At 42.1% G+C, this 14,665-nt stretch overlaps 8 non-coding genes across 8 annotated transcripts; all 8 read left to right on the forward strand.

Moving 5' to 3' along the window:
- The first annotated feature begins 1,273 nt into the window (after nucleotides 1-1,273).
- Nucleotides 1,274-1,480, forward strand: LOC126123003 (small nucleolar RNA U3). The gene has a single exon (XR_007526123.1). It is a non-coding gene; the product is annotated as a small nucleolar RNA U3 (small nucleolar RNA).
- Nucleotides 1,481-2,423: 943 nt separating this feature from the next.
- On the forward strand, nucleotides 2,424-2,542 carry LOC126123133 (U5 spliceosomal RNA). Its single transcript, XR_007526241.1, has one exon. It is a non-coding gene; the product is annotated as a U5 spliceosomal RNA (small nuclear RNA).
- A 2,428-nt stretch (nucleotides 2,543-4,970) lies between these two features.
- On the forward strand, nucleotides 4,971-5,177 carry LOC126123004 (small nucleolar RNA U3). Its single transcript, XR_007526124.1, has one exon. It is a non-coding gene; the product is annotated as a small nucleolar RNA U3 (small nucleolar RNA).
- A 943-nt stretch (nucleotides 5,178-6,120) lies between these two features.
- On the forward strand, nucleotides 6,121-6,239 carry LOC126123134 (U5 spliceosomal RNA). The gene has a single exon (XR_007526242.1). It is a non-coding gene; the product is annotated as a U5 spliceosomal RNA (small nuclear RNA).
- Nucleotides 6,240-8,667: 2,428 nt separating this feature from the next.
- On the forward strand, nucleotides 8,668-8,874 carry LOC126123005 (small nucleolar RNA U3). The gene has a single exon (XR_007526125.1). It is a non-coding gene; the product is annotated as a small nucleolar RNA U3 (small nucleolar RNA).
- Nucleotides 8,875-9,817: 943 nt separating this feature from the next.
- LOC126123135 (U5 spliceosomal RNA) lies at nucleotides 9,818-9,936 on the forward strand. The gene has a single exon (XR_007526243.1). It is a non-coding gene; the product is annotated as a U5 spliceosomal RNA (small nuclear RNA).
- Nucleotides 9,937-12,364: 2,428 nt separating this feature from the next.
- On the forward strand, nucleotides 12,365-12,571 carry LOC126123006 (small nucleolar RNA U3). Its single transcript, XR_007526126.1, has one exon. It is a non-coding gene; the product is annotated as a small nucleolar RNA U3 (small nucleolar RNA).
- Nucleotides 12,572-13,514: 943 nt separating this feature from the next.
- Nucleotides 13,515-13,633, forward strand: LOC126123136 (U5 spliceosomal RNA). The gene has a single exon (XR_007526244.1). It is a non-coding gene; the product is annotated as a U5 spliceosomal RNA (small nuclear RNA).
- Nucleotides 13,634-14,665: the final 1,032 nt, after the last annotated feature.

The raw sequence follows: 14,665 nt of genomic DNA on the forward strand, positions 1-14,665 counted from the left end.
GTTCTCTGGTGAAACACGATGAGAACATAGTGTGAAGTGCACAGAACTAGCTATTTGAGTGTGTGTGAAAATGTGAGGTAACCACTGTTACTCCTAAATTTCTGTGGAATTAAGTTTTCTGTGTGTGTCTGAAAATCCAAGTGGTTCAAGTTGGTAGTTTATTTGTTGCAAGCGAAAAAAGCTTTTTAGTAAACTGAGGCACTAGCATTAGTTTCCAGTTCACTGTGACAAGGAAGCTAGTATAAAAAGTTTTGTGGTTTTGTTTGCAAAGAAGTGCTCATGGGATGTAAGCACTGCTTGAGATTATTCTGAGATGATTTTTTAGGGGTGGGGGGATTGCTAAACATCTAGCATTTTAGTAAGGAACTTGTCGGAGTAGTTGTAAAATTGTTATTTTATGAGAAATTTCTTTAATCATAGCACATGGCCATCATAGTTGAAGCATAAAGATTGGCATGGTATGCGTAGGTCTGTAAAATGTCCTGACAGTGATGTTCATAGAGACTTGTTGTATACTTTGATTCTTCATCTGTTTAACAGTAGACATAAGAAATGTATTAGTGGAGCAAGTAGCTGTGAAATTACTGGCGTATGATTGGTAGTATTGACGTGGCGCTGAGTGGAAGTGTTTGTTTAGCTGTGGGTGTTTTCATAATTGCCATGTGAGGAAAAGCAATACTCGTGATAGGCGAAAAGAGATACAGAGAGAAACACATTTATTGCGAGTATTGTGTATCAGCAGCTCTTGGGCGGGTATCAAGTAAGACGCAAAGTGAAACGAAAGAGGAAGTATGCATGAAAGTGGCGATATATCGACAAGAGTTTGCACTGTTAGGGTGAGGTGAATAAACTAGTGCGGTGCGAAAATTTTCGAAGAGAGAGGCGGCTTTAAAGAAAGCACAAGAGTCCTATGAACGCCGTCTTGTGTGTTTGTCTTTCAGTGGCTATTTGGCATGTCTGCTTGCGCCATAGGATGCTACTGTATGTGCCCCAGGCCCCCATCTAGCGGCCGGAGGTGCAAGCGGTGTTTACATACAGTCTCGCGTGAGGCAATGGTCTCTCATTTCGGAAGACAAGAAGCACTGGTAGCGCACAAAATAGCTGAGTGAGATCATGGCGGCCAAGTAAGAGTAGAAGTAGGTTCTTTGCAGAATGTCCGAGCTTAAGAAATTCTTCGATAAGTAAATCGCGAAATGTGAAGAGAGTGTCGTATTCTCGTAGGGCGTGTTGACGGTCTCGTGGCATAAGTAGCGAGCGGTGATAGCTTGCTAGCAAGATCATACTTCACAGGATCATTTCTGTAGTATGTCTTCAACTCTCTCTAGTTCAAAGCTGGAGTAGACGTAACCACGATGATGAGTGGTAGCACTGTCCCTGAGCGTGAGGCTTGCGATCGAGATTCATCGCATCTTGGTTGTAATCGATGATCGTTCACCACATTCTGAGGGATGTGGGAAGGGAATAGCGCTTTCCGAGTGGTGGTTTTATTATATAGAATAGAAGCAAGCATAAGTCATACTTTTGGTATCGGGACCCGCGTCGTTGCAGAAATGTCGCTACAGGTTGTGGAAGGACTTTGATTACGACATGTCATGAAAGCCTTGTGGGAGTTTCTCGAGTGGCACGGGGACGAGCCATTTGATTTGGCCTGCTCCAAGTGCTAGGCTTGGATGACAACGACGTACTTTTGAGTTACAAGAATGAGTGAGCAACACAAGAAGAGTGCAATTGATGACCATAAAAGGCTGACACACAACACAGTCTTGATAATCAGCACTAATGCATGATGTACGGAACATTTAGGAGGAGCACGTTTGGCTAGCAAACATGAATTGAGTGATTTGCAAGGCACTGTTATCTGCAAGAAGGAATGCATGAAATTCGCAAATGAATAAGACTGGTTCAAATACTATCGGCAGAAATTTTATTTCTGTTGTCAACTAGTATTAATTAGTTGTGTGGGAGCAGGGGGATATTTCCCTTGCACCATACATCTACATACAGGTTGCGTCTGATGTGGCCTAGTTTTGCGTTCAAAGAACTATCTAGTTGTCTGTTTTTTCAGTGAACGAGTGTGGTGGGGAGGAGAGAGATTAGTGTTAGATGCAGAGCAGTGCGGGCAGTTGTGTCTCTGACGGTGGGTCGCCGAGAGGAATTGGGCGTGCTGCCATCTGTCGGCAGGTGAGGTAATGAAGCAGCTTGAATGGTGACAGAAATGATGAAAATAGTTATCTAAAGAGTAATATCGACGACATTTGGCAGACACGTATTTCAGCGCTGACAGTTAGTTTGGGGTGTGTGCTTGCATGGCACTGGAAGTGTGTTGACAGTAGAGAAGTAGACAAGACGGAAAGAATTTTCCGCGTTCTCGCGGAGAAGCAATAGAGAAGCAGCCATAAGTATTGAAGTGAGGGCGTTGATCGGCACTCTGGTTTCCCTTCAAAACGAATAAATCTTTCGCCTTTTACTAAAGATTTCCGTGGAGGGGAACATTAAATGAGTCTATAAGGTATTTTTCGTAGTGCTCGGCTATTGCTGAGCCATAATCACAAGTAAAACGTAATGTAATTAACAAGAGGTAGGTTGTGTTGTGAGAATGAAGGGCGTGGAGTAGCGGATCACGTTGGATCAGGTAGATGCTTTTTTAATTTGAAAATGTAATTGGCCGTTTCGTAGTATAATGAAACAAGTACATTTGCCCTGAAATGGCTTGCAGTGTGTTAGGCGATTGTGTAAAGAGAGAGAGAGCGCTATTTATTGTCCTGGAAACTCTTGGTGAACCCTTTCCGCATCTCAGTTCTAGATGATTTGAGGGTGTTTACTTGCACTGCAGTTGCACAACAGCATATAAGCCGATATTTGGAAGTGAATGATGAATTGAGAGGCTCTGTAATAAATACTAGTATGTGATTAGTAGATTGTGTTTTGAAACCCAAAATTATTTTTACCGCAGAAGTTTGTGATTTGTAGGTATGATGTGAGTGAGATTTGGGCTGTAGATGGTGGTTAGTTGGGCAGGATGAGCATTTCAATTGTTTTCAATAGAGTGGATATTAGTGGCACTGGCTTGTTGCCATAATGTGGCATTGGTTCTTTGTTCATAACAGTGTACTCAGTTTTGTAGAAGATTTAGGTGAGAAAGAGACAGTTGTTGAATATGACATAGATAGCTAGAGATGAATTGAGTAGCAATTTCCTGGTAGGTGTAGTTTGGGTATGATGTGTCTCAGTGAGAGATAAATCTTGAAATGGAAGGGTTGTTCCTAGCTACAGTCTTGGAAACTATGTATCTGCTGTTGACTCCAATGTTTTCAAGATTACTTGTGTACAAAATTGGCCAGACTTTGCTGTTTCTTCTTCAGTAAATCAGTGGAAGGTGGTGCAGATAATGGTATAAATGTTCAGTGCCTCCTGTGAGTTGTTGATGCTGCTTGTCTTTTAAGTAAAATTGATAGGGGCTCTTGATTGACCCAGCCATAGACAGAGCTGGTGCATACTTGGCTTGAGAAGACTTTGGCCAGTAAATGATGAAATACCAACACAGTGCTCACAACAAAGCTCCTTTCCCTGCATTCTAGTTTCCCTCGGGTATAGAGTGACATGATATTGGCAGAGGATGTGCAGATAATCACTTTGATCAGGCTGTTTTTTTTTTTAATGCTCTTTTACCAGAATCCATTCATAGTGATAACTGTGTTCTCTGGTGAAACACGATGAGAACATAGTGTGAAGTGCACAGAACTAGCTATTTGAGTGTGTGTGAAAATGTGAGGTAACCACTGTTACTCCTAAATTTCTGTGGAATTAAGTTTTCTGTGTGTGTCTGAAAATCCAAGTGGTTCAAGTTGGTAGTTTATTTGTTGCAAGCGAAAAAAGCTTTTTAGTAAACTGAGGCACTAGCATTAGTTTCCAGTTCACTGTGACAAGGAAGCTAGTATAAAAAGTAGTTTGTGGTTTTGTTTGCAAAGAAGTGCTCATGGGATGTAAGCACTGCTTGAGATTATTCTGAGATGATTTTTTAGGGGTGGGGGGATTGCTAAACATCTAGCATTTTAGTAAGGAACTTGTCGGAGTAGTTGTAAAATTGTTATTTTATGAGAAATTTCTTTAATCATAGCACATGGCCATCATAGTTGAAGCATAAAGATTGGCATGGTATGCGTAGGTCTGTAAAATGTCCTGACAGTGATGTTCATAGAGACTTGTTGTATACTTTGATTCTTCATCTGTTTAACAGTAGACATAAGAAATGTATTAGTGGAGCAAGTAGCTGTGAAATTACTGGCGTATGATTGGTAGTATTGACGTGGCGCTGAGTGGAAGTGTTTGTTTAGCTGTGGGTGTTTTCATAATTGCCATGTGAGGAAAAGCAATACTCGTGATAGGCGAAAAGAGATACAGAGAGAAACACATTTATTGCGAGTATTGTATATCAGCAGCTCTTGGGCGGGTATCAAGTAAGACGCAAAGTGAAACGAAAGAGGAAGTATGCATGAAAGTGGCGATATATCGACAAGAGTTTGCACTGTTAGGGTGAGGTGAATAAACTAGTGCGGTGCGAAAATTTTCGAAGAGAGAGGCGGCTTTAAAGAAAGCACAAGAGTCCTATGAACGCCGTCTTGTGTGTTTGTCTTTCAGTGGCTATTTGGCATGTCTGCTTGCGCCATAGGATGCTACTGTATGTGCCCCAGGCCCCCATCTAGCGGCCGGAGGTGCAAGCGGTGTTTACATACAGTCTCGCGTGAGGCAATGGTCTCTCATTTCGGAAGACAAGAAGCACTGGTAGCGCACAAAATAGCTGAGTGAGATCATGGCGGCCAAGTAAGAGTAGAAGTAGGTTCTTTGCAGAATGTCCGAGCTTAAGAAATTCTTCGATAAGTAAATCGCGAAATGTGAAGAGAGTGTCGTATTCTCGTAGGGCGTGTTGACGGTCTCGTGGCATAAGTAGCGAGCGGTGATAGCTTGCTAGCAAGATCATACTTCACAGGATCATTTCTGTAGTATGTCTTCAACTCTCTCTAGTTCAAAGCTGGAGTAGACGTAACCACGATGATGAGTGGTAGCACTGTCCCTGAGCGTGAGGCTTGCGATCGAGATTCATCGCATCTTGGTTGTAATCGATGATCGTTCACCACATTCTGAGGGATGTGGGAAGGGAATAGCGCTTTCCGAGTGGTGGTTTTATTATATAGAATAGAAGCAAGCATAAGTCATACTTTTGGTATCGGGACCCGCGTCGTTGCAGAAATGTCGCTACAGGTTGTGGAAGGACTTTGATTACGACATGTCATGAAAGCCTTGTGGGAGTTTCTCGAGTGGCATGGGGACGAGCCATTTGATTTGGCCTGCTCCAAGTGCTAGGCTTGGATGACAACGACGTACTTTTGAGTTACAAGAATGAGTGAGCAACACAAGAAGAGTGCAATTGATGACCATAAAAGGCTGACACACAACACAGTCTTGATAATCAGCACTAATGCATGATGTACGGAACATTTAGGAGGAGCACGTTTGGCTAGCAAACATGAATTGAGTGATTTGCAAGGCACTGTTATCTGCAAGAAGGAATGCATGAAATTCGCAAATGAATAAGACTGGTTCAAATACTATCGGCAGAAATTTTATTTCTGTTGTCAACTAGTATTAATTAGTTGTGTGGGAGCAGGGGGATATTTCCCTTGCACCATACATCTACATACAGGTTGCGTCTGATGTGGCCTAGTTTTGCGTTCAAAGAACTATCTAGTTGTCTGTTTTTTCAGTGAACGAGTGTGGTGGGGAGGAGAGAGATTAGTGTTAGATGCAGAGCAGTGCGGGCAGTTGTGTCTCTGACGGTGGGTCGCCGAGAGGAATTGGGCGTGCTGCCATCTGTCGGCAGGTGAGGTAATGAAGCAGCTTGAATGGTGACAGAAATGATGAAAATAGTTATCTAAAGAGTAATATCGACGACATTTGGCAGACACGTATTTCAGCGCTGACAGTTAGTTTGGGGTGTGTGCTTGCATGGCACTGGAAGTGTGTTGACAGTAGAGAAGTAGACAAGACGGAAAGAATTTTCCGCGTTCTCGCGGAGAAGCAATAGAGAAGCAGCCATAAGTATTGAAGTGAGGGCGTTGATCGGCACTCTGGTTTCCCTTCAAAACGAATAAATCTTTCGCCTTTTACTAAAGATTTCCGTGGAGGGGAACATTAAATGAGTCTATAAGGTATTTTTCGTAGTGCTCGGCTATTGCTGAGCCATAATCACAAGTAAAACGTAATGTAATTAACAAGAGGTAGGTTGTGTTGTGAGAATGAAGGGCGTGGAGTAGCGGATCACGTTGGATCAGGTAGATGCTTTTTTAATTTGAAAATGTAATTGGCCGTTTCGTAGTATAATGAAACAAGTACATTTGCCCTGAAATGGCTTGCAGTGTGTTAGGCGATTGTGTAAAGAGAGAGAGAGCGCTATTTATTGTCCTGGAAACTCTTGGTGAACCCTTTCCGCATCTCAGTTCTAGATGATTTGAGGGTGTTTACTTGCACTGCAGTTGCACAACAGCATATAAGCCGATATTTGGAAGTGAATGATGAATTGAGAGGCTCTGTAATAAATACTAGTATGTGATTAGTAGATTGTGTTTTGAAACCCAAAATTATTTTTACCGCAGAAGTTTGTGATTTGTAGGTATGATGTGAGTGAGATTTGGGCTGTAGATGGTGGTTAGTTGGGCAGGATGAGCATTTCAATTGTTTTCAATAGAGTGGATATTAGTGGCACTGGCTTGTTGCCATAATGTGGCATTGGTTCTTTGTTCATAACAGTGTACTCAGTTTTGTAGAAGATTTAGGTGAGAAAGAGACAGTTGTTGAATATGACATAGATAGCTAGAGATGAATTGAGTAGCAATTTCCTGGTAGGTGTAGTTTGGGTATGATGTGTCTCAGTGAGAGATAAATCTTGAAATGGAAGGGTTGTTCCTAGCTACAGTCTTGGAAACTATGTATCTGCTGTTGACTCCAATGTTTTCAAGATTACTTGTGTACAAAATTGGCCAGACTTTGCTGTTTCTTCTTCAGTAAATCAGTGGAAGGTGGTGCAGATAATGGTATAAATGTTCAGTGCCTCCTGTGAGTTGTTGATGCTGCTTGTCTTTTAAGTAAAATTGATAGGGGCTCTTGATTGACCCAGCCATAGACAGAGCTGGTGCATACTTGGCTTGAGAAGACTTTGGCCAGTAAATGATGAAATACCAACACAGTGCTCACAACAAAGCTCCTTTCCCTGCATTCTAGTTTCCCTCGGGTATAGAGTGACATGATATTGGCAGAGGATGTGCAGATAATCACTTTGATCAGGCTGTTTTTTTTTTTAATGCTCTTTTACCAGAATCCATTCATAGTGATAACTGTGTTCTCTGGTGAAACACGATGAGAACATAGTGTGAAGTGCACAGAACTAGCTATTTGAGTGTGTGTGAAAATGTGAGGTAACCACTGTTACTCCTAAATTTCTGTGGAATTAAGTTTTCTGTGTGTGTCTGAAAATCCAAGTGGTTCAAGTTGGTAGTTTATTTGTTGCAAGCGAAAAAAGCTTTTTAGTAAACTGAGGCACTAGCATTAGTTTCCAGTTCACTGTGACAAGGAAGCTAGTATAAAAAGTAGTTTGTGGTTTTGTTTGCAAAGAAGTGCTCATGGGATGTAAGCACTGCTTGAAATTATTCTGAGATGATTTTTTAGGGGTGGGGGGATTGCTAAACATCTAGCATTTTAGTAAGGAACTTGTCGGAGTAGTTGTAAAATTGTTATTTTATGAGAAATTTCTTTAATCATAGCACATGGCCATCATAGTTGAAGCATAAAGATTGGCATGGTATGCGTAGGTCTGTAAAATGTCCTGACAGTGATGTTCATAGAGACTTGTTGTATACTTTGATTCTTCATCTGTTTAACAGTAGACATAAGAAATGTATTAGTGGAGCAAGTAGCTGTGAAATTACTGGCGTATGATTGGTAGTATTGACGTGGCGCTGAGTGGAAGTGTTTGTTTAGCTGTGGGTGTTTTCATAATTGCCATGTGAGGAAAAGCAATACTCGTGATAGGCGAAAAGAGATACAGAGAGAAACACATTTATTGCGAGTATTGTATATCAGCAGCTCTTGGGCGGGTATCAAGTAAGACGCAAAGTGAAACGAAAGAGGAAGTATGCATGAAAGTGGCGATATATCGACAAGAGTTTGCACTGTTAGGGTGAGGTGAATAAACTAGTGCGGTGCGAAAATTTTCGAAGAGAGAGGCGGCTTTAAAGAAAGCACAAGAGTCCTATGAACGCCGTCTTGTGTGTTTGTCTTTCAGTGGCTATTTGGCATGTCTGCTTGCGCCATAGGATGCTACTGTATGTGCCCCAGGCCCCCATCTAGCGGCCGGAGGTGCAAGCGGTGTTTACATACAGTCTCGCGTGAGGCAATGGTCTCTCATTTCGGAAGACAAGAAGCACTGGTAGCGCACAAAATAGCTGAGTGAGATCATGGCGGCCAAGTAAGAGTAGAAGTAGGTTCTTTGCAGAATGTCCGAGCTTAAGAAATTCTTCGATAAGTAAATCGCGAAATGTGAAGAGAGTGTCGTATTCTCGTAGGGCGTGTTGACGGTCTCGTGGCATAAGTAGCGAGCGGTGATAGCTTGCTAGCAAGATCATACTTCACAGGATCATTTCTGTAGTATGTCTTCAACTCTCTCTAGTTCAAAGCTGGAGTAGACGTAACCACGATGATGAGTGGTAGCACTGTCCCTGAGCGTGAGGCTTGCGATCGAGATTCATCGCATCTTGGTTGTAATCGATGATCGTTCACCACATTCTGAGGGATGTGGGAAGGGAATAGCGCTTTCCGAGTGGTGGTTTTATTATATAGAATAGAAGCAAGCATAAGTCATACTTTTGGTATCGGGACCCGCGTCGTTGCAGAAATGTCGCTACAGGTTGTGGAAGGACTTTGATTACGACATGTCATGAAAGCCTTGTGGGAGTTTCTCGAGTGGCACGGGGACGAGCCATTTGATTTGGCCTGCTCCAAGTGCTAGGCTTGGATGACAACGACGTACTTTTGAGTTACAAGAATGAGTGAGCAACACAAGAAGAGTGCAATTGATGACCATAAAAGGCTGACACACAACACAGTCTTGATAATCAGCACTAATGCATGATGTACGGAACATTTAGGAGGAGCACGTTTGGCTAGCAAACATGAATTGAGTGATTTGCAAGGCACTGTTATCTGCAAGAAGGAATGCATGAAATTCGCAAATGAATAAGACTGGTTCAAATACTATCGGCAGAAATTTTATTTCTGTTGTCAACTAGTATTAATTAGTTGTGTGGGAGCAGGGGGATATTTCCCTTGCACCATACATCTACATACAGGTTGCGTCTGATGTGGCCTAGTTTTGCGTTCAAAGAACTATCTAGTTGTCTGTTTTTTCAGTGAACGAGTGTGGTGGGGAGGAGAGAGATTAGTGTTAGATGCAGAGCAGTGCGGGCAGTTGTGTCTCTGACGGTGGGTCGCCGAGAGGAATTGGGCGTGCTGCCATCTGTCGGCAGGTGAGGTAATGAAGCAGCTTGAATGGTGACAGAAATGATGAAAATAGTTATCTAAAGAGTAATATCGACGACATTTGGCAGACACGTATTTCAGCGCTGACAGTTAGTTTGGGGTGTGTGCTTGCATGGCACTGGAAGTGTGTTGACAGTAGAGAAGTAGACAAGACGGAAAGAATTTTCCGCGTTCTCGCGGAGAAGCAATAGAGAAGCAGCCATAAGTATTGAAGTGAGGGCGTTGATCGGCACTCTGGTTTCCCTTCAAAACGAATAAATCTTTCGCCTTTTACTAAAGATTTCCGTGGAGGGGAACATTAAATGAGTCTATAAGGTATTTTTCGTAGTGCTCGGCTATTGCTGAGCCATAATCACAAGTAAAACGTAATGTAATTAACAAGAGGTAGGTTGTGTTGTGAGAATGAAGGGCGTGGAGTAGCGGATCACGTTGGATCAGGTAGATGCTTTTTTAATTTGAAAATGTAATTGGCCGTTTCGTAGTATAATGAAACAAGTACATTTGCCCTGAAATGGCTTGCAGTGTGTTAGGCGATTGTGTAAAGAGAGAGAGAGCGCTATTTATTGTCCTGTAAACTCTTGGTGAACCCTTTCCGCATCTCAGTTCTAGATGATTTGAGGGTGTTTACTTGCACTGCAGTTGCACAACAGCATATAAGCCGATATTTGGAAGTGAATGATGAATTCAGAGGCTCTGTAATAAATACTAGTATGTGATTAGTAGATTGTGTTTTGAAACCCAAAATTATTTTTACCGCAGAAGTTTGTGATTTGTAGGTATGATGTGAGTGAGATTTGGGCTGTAGATGGTGGTTAGTTGGGCAGGATGAGCATTTCAATTGTTTTCAATAGAGTGGATATTAGTGGCACTGGCTTGTTGCCATAAAGTGGCATTGGTTCTTTGTTCATAACAGTGTACTCAGTTTTGTAGAAGATTTAGGTGAGAAAGAGACAGTTGTTGAATATGACATAGATAGCTAGAGATGAATTGAGTAGCAATTTCCTGGTAGGTGTAGTTTGGGTATGATGTGTCTCAGTGAGAGATAAATCTTGAAATGGAAGGGTTGTTCCTAGCTACAGTCTTGGAAACTATGTATCTGCTGTTGACTCCAATGTTTTCAAGATTACTTGTGTACAAAATTGGCCAGACTTTGCTGTTTCTTCTTAAGTAAATCAGTGGAAGGTGGTGCAGATAATGGTATAAATGTTCAGTGCCTCCTGTGAGTTGTTGATGCTGCTTGTCTTTTAAGTAAAATTGATAGGGGCTCTTGATTGACCCAGCCATAGACAGAGCTGGTGCATACTTGGCTTGAGAAGACTTTGGCCAGTAAATGATGAAATACCAACACAGTGCTCACAACAAAGCTCCTTTCCCTGCATTCTAGTTTCCCTCGGGTATAGAGTGACATGATATTGGCAGAGGATGTGCAGATAATCACTTTGATCAGGCTGTTTTTTTTTTTAATGCTCTTTTACCAGAATCCATTCATAGTGATAACTGTGTTCTCTGGTGAAACACGATGAGAACATAGTGTGAAGTGCACAGAACTAGCTATTTGAGTGTGTGTGAAAATGTGAGGTAACCACTGTTACTCCTAAATTTCTGTGGAATTAAGTTTTCTGTGTGTGTCTGAAAATCCAAGTGGTTCAAGTTGGTAGTTTATTTGTTGCAAGCGAAAAAAGCTTTTTAGTAAACTGAGGCACTAGCATTAGTTTCCAGTTCACTGTGACAAGGAAGCTAGTATAAAAAGTAGTTTGTGGTTTTGTTTGCAAAGAAGTGCTCATGGGATGTAAGCACTGCTTGAGATTATTCTGAGATGATTTTTTAGGGGTGGGGGGATTGCTAAACATCTAGCATTTTAGTAAGGAACTTGTCGGAGTAGTTGTAAAATTGTTATTTTATGAGAAATTTCTTTAATCATAGCACATGGCCATCATAGTTGAAGCATAAAGATTGGCATGGTATGCGTAGGTCTGTAAAATGTCCTGACAGTGATGTTCATAGAGACTTGTTGTATACTTTGATTCTTCATCTGTTTAACAGTAGACATAAGAAATGTATTAGTGGAGCAAGTAGCTGTGAAATTACTGGCGTATGATTGGTAGTATTGACGTGGCGCTGAGTGGAAGTGTTTGTTTAGCTGTGGGTGTTTTCATAATTGCCATGTGAGGAAAAGCAATACTCGTGATAGGCGAAAAGAGATACAGAGAGAAACACATTTATTGCGAGTATTGTATATCAGCAGCTCTTGGGCGGGTATCAAGTAAGACGCAAAGTGAAACGAAAGAGGAAGTATGCATGAAAGTGGCGATATATCGACAAGAGTTTGCACTGTTAGGGTGAGGTGAATAAACTAGTGCGGTGCGAAAATTTTCGAAGAGAGAGGCGGCTTTAAAGAAAGCACAAGAGTCCTATGAACGCCGTCTTGTGTGTTTGTCTTTCAGTGGCTATTTGGCATGTCTGCTTGCGCCATAGGATGCTACTGTATGTGCCCCAGGCCCCCATCTAGCGGCCGGAGGTGCAAGCGGTGTTTACATACAGTCTCGCGTGAGGCAATGGTCTCTCATTTCGGAAGACAAGAAGCACTGGTAGCGCACAAAATAGCTGAGTGAGATCATGGCGGCCAAGTAAGAGTAGAAGTAGGTTCTTTGCAGAATGTCCGAGCTTAAGAAATTCTTCGATAAGTAAATCGCGAAATGTGAAGAGAGTGTCGTATTCTCGTAGGGCGTGTTGACGGTCTCGTGGCATAAGTAGCGAGCGGTGATAGCTTGCTAGCAAGATCATACTTCACAGGATCATTTCTGTAGTATGTCTTCAACTCTCTCTAGTTCAAAGCTGGAGTAGACGTAACCACGATGATGAGTGGTAGCACTGTCCCTGAGCGTGAGGCTTGCGATCGAGATTCATCGCATCTTGGTTGTAATCGATGATCGTTCACCACATTCTGAGGGATGTGGGAAGGGAATAGCGCTTTCCGAGTGGTGGTTTTATTATATAGAATAGAAGCAAGCATAAGTCATACTTTTGGTATCGGGACCCGCGTCGTTGCAGAAATGTCGCTACAGGTTGTGGAAGGACTTTGATTACGACATGTCATGAAAGCCTTGTGGGAGTTTCTCGAGTGGCACGGGGACGAGCCATTTGATTTGGCCTGCTCCAAGTGCTAGGCTTGGATGACAACGACGTACTTTTGAGTTACAAGAATGAGTGAGCAACACAAGAAGAGTGCAATTGATGACCATAAAAGGCTGACACACAACACAGTCTTGATAATCAGCACTAATGCATGATGTACGGAACATTTAGGAGGAGCACGTTTGGCTAGCAAACATGAATTGAGTGATTTGCAAGGCACTGTTATCTGCAAGAAGGAATGCATGAAATTCGCAAATGAATAAGACTGGTTCAAATACTATCGGCAGAAATTTTATTTCTGTTGTCAACTAGTATTAATTAGTTGTGTGGGAGCAGGGGGATATTTCCCTTGCACCATACATCTACATACAGGTTGCGTCTGATGTGGCCTAGTTTTGCGTTCAAAGAACTATCTAGTTGTCTGTTTTTTCAGTGAACGAGTGTGGTGGGGAGGAGAGAGATTAGTGTTAGATGCAGAGCAGTGCGGGCAGTTGTGTCTCTGACGGTGGGTCGCCGAGAGGAATTGGGCGTGCTGCCATCTGTCGGCAGGTGAGGTAATGAAGCAGCTTGAATGGTGACAGAAATGATGAAAATAGTTATCTAAAGAGTAATATCGACGACATTTGGCAGACACGTATTTCAGCGCTGACAGTTAGTTTGGGGTGTGTGCTTGCATGGCACTGGAAGTGTGTTGACAGTAGAGAAGTAGACAAGACGGAAAGAATTTTCCGCGTTCTCGCGGAGAAGCAATAGAGAAGCAGCCATAAGTATTGAAGTGAGGGCGTTGATCGGCACTCTGGTTTCCCTTCAAAACGAATAAATCTTTCGCCTTTTACTAAAGATTTCCGTGGAGGGGAACATTAAATGAGTCTATAAGGTATTTTTCGTAGTGCTCGGCTATTGCTGAGCCATAATCACAAGTAAAACGTAATGTAATTAACAAGAGGTAGGTTGTGTTGTGAGAATGAAGGGCGTGGAGTAGCGGATCACGTTGGATCAGGTAGATGCTTTTTTAATTTGAAAATGTAATTGGCCGTTTCGTAGTATAATGAAACAAGTACATTTGCCCTGAAATGGCTTGCAAGTGTGTTAGGCGATTGTGTAAAGAGAGAGAGAGCGCTATTTATTGTCCTGGAAACTCTTGGTGAACCCTTTCCGCATCTCAGTTCTAGATGATTTGAGGGTGTTTACTTGCACTGCAGTTGCACAACAGCATATAAGCCGATATTTGGAAGTGAATGATGAATTGAGAGGCTCTGTAATAAATACTAGTATGTGATTAGTAGATTGTGTTTTGAAACCCAAAATTATTTTTACCGCAGAAGTTTGTGATTTGTAGGTATGATGTGAGTGAGATTTGGGCTGTAGATGGTGGTTAGTTGGGCAGGATGAGCATTTCAATTGTTTTCAATAGAGTGGATATTAGTGGCACTGGCTTGTTGCCATAATGTGGCATTGGTTCTTTGTTCATAACAGTGTACTCAGTTTTGTAGAAGATTTAGGTGAGAAAGAGACAGTTGTTGAATATGACATAGATAGCTAGAGATGAATTGAGTAGCAATTTCCTGGTAGGTGTAGTTTGGGTATGATGTGTCTCAGTGAGAGATAAATCTTGAAATGGAAGGGTTGTTCCTAGCTACAGTCTTGGAAACTATGTATCTGCTGTTGACTCCAATGTTTTCAAGATTACTTGTGTACAAAATTGGCCAGACTTTGCTGTTTCTTCTTCAGTAAATCAGTGGAAGGTGGTGCAGATAATGGTATAAATGTTCAGTGCCTCCTGTGAGTTGTTGATGCTGCTTGTCTTTTAAGTAAAATTGATAGGGGCTCTTGATTGACCCAGCCATAGACAGAGCTGGTGCATACTTGGCTTGAGAAGACTTTGGCCAGTAAATGATGAAATACCAACACAGTGCTCACAACAAAGCTCCTTTCCCTGCAT

The sequence above is a fragment of the Schistocerca cancellata genome, unplaced genomic scaffold (genome assembly GCF_023864275.1).
Source record: "Schistocerca cancellata isolate TAMUIC-IGC-003103 unplaced genomic scaffold, iqSchCanc2.1 HiC_scaffold_417, whole genome shotgun sequence".
NCBI classification, from domain to species: domain Eukaryota; kingdom Metazoa; phylum Arthropoda; class Insecta; order Orthoptera; family Acrididae; genus Schistocerca; species Schistocerca cancellata.